The sequence below is a fragment of the Nycticebus coucang genome, chromosome 18 (genome assembly GCF_027406575.1).
Source record: "Nycticebus coucang isolate mNycCou1 chromosome 18, mNycCou1.pri, whole genome shotgun sequence".
Taxonomy (NCBI): Eukaryota; Metazoa; Chordata; class Mammalia; order Primates; family Lorisidae; genus Nycticebus; species Nycticebus coucang.
The window spans coordinates 52,558,114-52,565,088 of NC_069797.1; the positions used below are offsets into that span (position 1 = coordinate 52,558,114).

Here is a 6,975-nt window from a genome sequence, read left to right on the forward strand (position 1 = left end):
TCTGGGACTACCAGCGCCCACCATAATGCCCAGCTATTTCTAGAAACAGGGTCTTGCTCTTGCTAAGGCTGGTCTCAAACTCATGAGCTCAAGCAATCTACTCATCTCAGTCTCCCAGAGTGCTAGGATTACAGGTGTGAGCCACCAGGCCTGGCCCTTACTCAATCCTTTTTTTTTATTATTTATTTATTTTTTTATTTTTTATTTTTTTGGCCGGGGCTGGGTTTGAACCCACCACCTCCGGCATATGGGACTGGCGCCCTACTCCTTGAGCCACAGGCGCCACCCTCAATCCTTTTTTTTAAAAGATTCATCCATTTTGTTACATATGGTTCATTTTGTTGCTGTATAATATTCCATTTTGTGGGCTTCTTACAAGTTATTTATGTAGTCTACTGTCAAAAACATTTGAGTTCCACTGGGCAAGGTGGCTCATGCCTGTAATCCTAGCACTCTGGGAGGCTGAGGTGGGCAGATCACTTGAGCTCAGGAGTTCAAGACCAGCCTGAGCAAGACTGAGACCCCGTCTCTACTAAAATTGAAAAACTGAGGCAAGAGGATCACTTGAGCCCAAGAGTTTGAGGTTGCTGTGAGCTACGATGCCACAGCACCTACTGAGGGTAAAAAAGTGAGACTGTGTCTCAAAAAAATTAAATAAATAATACTTGAGTTCCTTCCAATTTTTGGCTATTACATTTCCAACAACATTCTTATATATGTCTCTGGGTGCACATATGCACATATTTCTGTGAGTATATGAACAAGAGTGAAATTGCTATATCACAGGGTAGGAGCAGCTCCAACTGTAGTAGTTAATATCAAACTGTTTTCTACCAACTTACACTTCTGTGAAGGTTCACATGATTCTATATTCTCCATAACATTCAGCATTGGCATTCTGGTGAGTGTGTAGTGGTATCTGAACGTTCAATTTGCATTTTCATGATGACTAATGATTTTTTGCATCTCCCTCTTCATATGTATATCAGTTATTTTGAGTTTCCTTTTTTTAGTGATGTGCCCTTTCAAGTTTTATCATTTCTTTTTTACCATCCTAAACTGATTATTAAGTATGAGTTTTACAAACATTACTTATATTAGCAGTAAAGGTGGAGCTGGAAATATTGCGCCTTCTCCAAGCTGCCAGGTGGAAACCACCAATAGTGTAGTGGAACTTATGGCCCTTTCCAAAGTCACGGCTCTTCCAGCCTGCAGATGTCAGCACATGCAACTCCCTGTGCTTGTGGACTAGTTTGGTGATCCACTGGGTGTCAGGATTTCTTCTGATAACTTTATGATAGATCAATAAGGTAACCTCAAAATATTTGTACATCAAATCTTCATCAACCCAGAAAGAATTCAGGGCTTCTACAGCCCCATAGCAGCTTCCAGCTTGCTCCTAAGCAACAGACTGAAGGCTTCCAGCAAACTTTGGCTGGTTAACAACATGATGCACAGGCTTACCATAGGTTGCACCTTTAGGAACTGGGTGTTTACGGACACCGCAGCACACACGAATCCTATGTATGACATAACCTTGTTTAGCTTTGTATCCCACCGGGTGGGGCAGGGATCCCTTTGGAACGCAGAGACAGGGTGGGATTGCCAGCAGCAGATCCTCAGAAGAAAGCCCACTACACTAGACTGCTTCTTCCTCCACTGCTCCTGATGTACTTGTAGGCACCTATCTTGGTTCACCTGATGGCTGCCGCCAGACAGAACGGGAAGTGTTGTCATTTTTTTCTATTACATTGTCTGTTTCCTTATTGTTTCTTTAGGATTTCTTTATTATAATCTAGATTTGAGTTATTTGTCAGTTATACATTACAAATATCTTTTCCTATTCTGTGGCTGACCTTTTCACTTTCTTATTGGGGTCTTTTGATAAGAAGAACATAGGCTATCACACTAATATGGTGAAGTATATTACACTTTTAGAACCTTTTGTGTCTTCCTTATGAAGACTCTTTACCTGAGCTCATGAACATATTCTCTTATGCTGTCTTCTAACGGCTTTATTACTTTTTCTTCACAATGAGGTGTATAATTCACGTGGAATTTATTGCTGTCTTTAGTGTAAGTTAGGGAGGAATCCGATTTCACATTTTCCATGTGAACACTCAGTTGTCCCAAAATTTGTTGAAAAGTAGGTCCTTTTCCCCACTCCTCTCTTGTGCCCCCTTTGTCATAAATCAATTATCCAAATATGTGTAGGCCTGAATCTGGGTTCCCTACTCTTTTCCAGTGGTGTGTTTATCTTTGTACCAGCACCACACTATCTTCATTCCTGTAAGTTTATACTTGGTAATAAACTTTACTCTCTTGTAGAGCAAGTCCTTCCATCTCTCATCTGTTGGTATCTTTGAGGCCAGGATCACTCATACACACAGGTCCATTCAACCGTCAGGCAGTGTGCGGGGTGAGGTGGGGTGAAGTGGGGAGGAGAGATGCTCAGGGGGCAGATGGCGAGAGAAGAGCAAGAATCCTCTGTTTCCATGGCACCGTCCCAAGGGGCAGGAACATATAACCACAGTGCCAATCACCCTGTAGGGAGATCATAAGTGCGTCAGCGGGCTCCCTCGTCACTTATCCCAAAGGGAAAGACATCTCTCAAAACCAGATACTAATTCAAAGAACACAATACTCCACGCACATCTCTTCCACACTATCCTAAAGTTGAGCCCTTGCTCGCAAGTCGCTTGCGCCTGGTTAGCACCCTTAACGCACCTGCTGGATAGATTCGCCCAGAAAGATGTCATTCACCATTTGGGAAACCCCTTAGAGACTACTATCCTTCGCTGGGAAGAAGTGCACCATCCACGGTGAGAAGCCGCCAGCTGAGATACCCTGGGGGGCTAAAAGGAACCGAAGAACCGAAACCTTAACTTAGGGATTGTTTTCTGACTAAATCACACAGACAACCTCGGTGCCTGAGCACTGGACAACCGAGACAAACGCACTAGCAGGATTCTCTGAACACAGCCTCGGAGCCTGCAGCCTTGTTTACTGCTCGTGACCAATGGGAGTTCCACGGGCGCCGTTTCCCCGCCCCTTGGGCCACTTCATTCGCGGCTCATAGTGCAGTCACGTACAGCGCTCCGCACAATAGCCAATAAGAGAAGGGCGCCCGGCAGCTTTTGTGCAAGGGTGGGCCTCCTGGACCCGCTTACTGTGCTGTGTACCGCCGGAACGAAGCAGCAACCTCGGGATCTTTCGGGTTCTTTCAGGTTCTTTCATCCAGGGTAAAGTCACGTTCCATCTCCCATCAACGAATTTATTTTTCTGCCCTACTCTCGCGCGTGCGCACTGACAATCCCTCGCGACCTGAAATGAAAGCATCTGGGGAAAGGGGGAGGGACCCTTAGCCTCAGTCCGGCGGGTGGGCTGAGCTACCGCACAGGCCTAGATGGTACCGCGGTAGCGGTCCCCAAAACAGGAATTGTAGGACCAAAAGATATGGTGAGGTCCCACCGAGATTTGAACTCGGATCGCTGGATTCAAAGTCCAGAGTGCTAACCATTACACCATGGGACCCGCTGGCTGCATTAGGCGGCCGGCAGTCTTCTCAAGCCACAGAACGCAACGGGCAGGTTTTCGGAAGCTATGGTGGAGCCTAGGTGCGCCAGGCTAGACCCAGAGCCCTGGCTCGGCCCGCGTGGGTGGCAGAAGCGGGATTACGAGGGCTTCCGCGTCCCTCCGTTCCAGGCGTTCCCGGTTCCGAAAGTGTCTTCTCTTCCCGCGCTCATCCGGGTGTACGGACCCACGTCCGAGGGGCGGTGGGCTGGCTAGACCCGCGATGCCAGGATGGACTGGGGTCCGGAGAAAGCTGGGTCCAGTCCCAGTCCCCGGGCAGAAGGCGCGGCGCACGCAGTTTGGGCTTAGCATTTCCTTATTTATTTATTTATTTATTTACAAGGGGAGCGCTGTGAAAAGGACACTTTGGCCAAGCGGGGAGGGAAGCGGACTGGCACGTGGGGGGACGGTGGTTCAAAACCCAGACACTCCCTGGGACGCACGAACGGAAACTAGGAACTGTGCCGCTTAGCTGTGTCTATGCAAGTCCTGGTGTTCCGCGTGGCTGAAGCTAGAGAATTGCACCTAAGGCGCGCGCCTGCACTTTTGTGTGCCTTATGGAGCCACCTGGTGGGACTCCTAAGATTAACGCCAAGATACTAACTCCAACTTGATGGGCCATTACCCTTTCGTTAATCATTGGTTTCAATCAGATCAGTTCAAAAGAAGCTTCTTCCCCCCTTTGGGCTTTCTTTCACACTTTAGTGTGGCACCAGAGCTGGCATCTTAACCAGCCCGCCCAGGATCCCAACGTTGCCAGAGTTCCTCGCTGTCTAGATGCCCCTTGCTTTTTGTTTATTTTCGTGATTTTGCTTTTTCAACCTTCATCTCGTGCTTTGAGCTGACATCTTTTCATTAAGTCCCCTTTCTGCTTAATGTCCTTTCGTGTTGCACACAGTTAAGAACCTGGTTAACCTAAATCTGAAAAGGTCTGTTGATTGGTTAACCTCTGGAAAGTAAATTTATAAGGGCTGTTTTTCTGCATTGCTTAAAAACATTCTCTTGGCTGATGCAGTGTTTCACACCTGTGATTCTATCATTCTGGGAGGCCCAGGTGGTGGATCCCCTGAGCTCAGCAGTTTGAGACCAGCCTGAGCAAGAGCAAGACCGCCTCAGCAAGAGCTAGCCTCAAAACTAGCCAGACATGGTGGCACACACCTGTAGTCTCGGCCACTACAGGTGGTTGAGACAAGAGGATGGCTTTGAGCCCAAGAGTTTGAGGTTGCTGTGAGCTATGATGCTACAGCACTCGAGCCTGGGGCAACTCCGTCTCAAAAACAATTTTTTTTTCTAATAACTCTGGCATATTGTCAGAAGAAATAGTAAAGCTTTTCCATTTTGAGGAACAAACCAATTTCCCCTGGAGCTCATCTGGTGGGTTAAGGGTGTCCAGTTAAAGCCTTGGCTTCCCGAGTAGCTGGAAATACAGGCAAATACCACTGTGTCCAGCAAAATACACAGTTTTTTAATTCTGAGGGATAGCAGAATCTTGCTTGTCACTCAGGCTAGAGTACCATGGCCTCAACCTAGCTCACAGAAACCTTACACTCCTGGGCTCAAGTAGTCCTCCTGTCTCAGCCTCCCAAGATGGAGGGTTGAGTGGAGAGGTAGGATGGAGGGTAGGGACCTCTTGGAAAGTTAGTGATCCTGAAACTGTTGCTAGTGTCTGGAACACAGACTATGATTCAACAATGTAGAATCATGGGAAATTGTAGGGGGAAGTCAGAATGTTGGTAGATGTTAGTGATTTCATGCAGTCTTCATGATGGTCCTATTACAACTTTTAGACTGAAAAGTGCCTTTTTTTATTATTATTATTAAATCATAGCTGTGTACGTTAATGCGATCATGGGGCACCATACTGTTTTTTGTTTTTTGTTTGCTAAAAGCAGCTTACAATCTATGAGTTGGGGGTGGGAGTGGAAAAGTTGAATTCTAGCTCCTAAGAGAAAGTCAGAATCAGCAGACACAGGAGACTTAGCAGGAAACTAATGTGTGAGCAGGCAACCAGCCTGCTGCATTGCACCACCCACGAACAGGAAAAAATGGGGCAAGAGCAAATTATAGATGGTCCCTCTGTACCTTAGATGACTATTTTGAATAGCCTGAAGGCAAAGGCCATTTAACTAAACACCACAGGCTGGTTACAAGAATAGATTTCCCAGTCTCAAGGACTATGTCTAGACAAGATGTCTGGCATTGACTGGAAATGATAGGAAACATGTAAGAGTTAAGAAATTGCCAATGAGAGCTCAAAAACCTAACTAATAGGGCAGTGCCTGTGCCTCAAAGGAGTAGGGTGCCGGCCCCATATACCGTAGGTGGCGGGTTCAAACCCAGCCCCGACCAAAAACTGCAAAAAAAAAAAAAAAAAACTAACTAATAACAGCTAATGAGTGTTTACTCCTACGACATCCCCAGGTGGTGAACACCACTAACAGGCAGTGGGCAGTTAAAGTTGTGTAGGTTTCCAAAAGGTCAACTTGCCCATTGCCCACCAGATATGGATCTAGAAGGTAAAGGACAGGGGAGCTCTTCCCATAGAGAGGAACCTGGAAGTACCAGATGAACTAACTGAGCCATTTCTTCCACTGTCAAGACCTTGCATCCCTGCTGCAGGGTCATAGGATCATAGGACACCTGTGGTCGCCCTGCCTCTTGGGCTTCAAGCTATGTGAGACAGTTTAAGACAATTGGGTCAAGTTTCTGTTACTTGCAGGTAAAAGCATTTGCAAAGATACACTTTTTGTAGTGGCATTATATATTTTTGGTCTATCAATAATAAAAACATTCGCGGACAGACCTTCCTAAGGTAGAGGAGAAAGTATCCAGAAGCAAGCTGACCAGTCCGGATTTCCCCTTCAGCCACAGGAAAAGCACACGCGCACGCGTACCAGAAAAATACCTTTACCCGGTAGCCAATAAGACTCCTCCTTTTTCAAAGTCCTAACAGTTTCCTTTCTTGGGCAGGTGAGTAGGGAATAAGCAGAGAGGTAATAGAGAAGGCAGGCTTGAGCGCCCCCTGGAGGCCCACACAATTCTTTGGATATTTGCACCCAACTTAACCTGGTATTTGGAGTTCATCATAAAGTACCAGGGACAGTCACTGTCCAAGAAGGGCATGTTTGTCATTGGTTTGGTCCGGGCTGTTTGGTTATGTCAGAAATTCAAGGCTGGAGGAAAGCTTATGTCGCCGTTACTGCCTGTTAATTGATTTTTGCTTTCAAACAATCCAAAATCTTTTATTTATGCCTGTTTGAAAATAGGCAGATGTACAGAATGGTTCTATTATTCAGGCCACTTTGGTTATAAGTAATAAAAACAAACTCAAATTAGGTTAAGCCAGAAGGAAGAATGAAAAGGGTATGGTGTTTCATAAAACCCTAGGGCAGGCCTGTAAAC

At 46.2% G+C, this 6,975-nt stretch overlaps 1 non-coding gene and 1 pseudogene across 1 annotated transcript; both read right to left on the bottom strand.

Annotated features, from left to right (window-relative positions):
• Positions 1-1,092: 1,092 nt before the first annotated feature.
• Positions 1,093-2,766, bottom strand: LOC128571107 (60S ribosomal protein L15-like; annotated as a pseudogene).
• A 696-nt stretch (positions 2,767-3,462) lies between these two features.
• On the bottom strand, positions 3,463-3,534 carry TRNAQ-UUG (transfer RNA glutamine (anticodon UUG)). Its single transcript has one exon. It is a non-coding gene; the product is annotated as a tRNA-Gln (tRNA).
• Between the last annotated feature and the right edge of the window lie 3,441 nt (positions 3,535-6,975).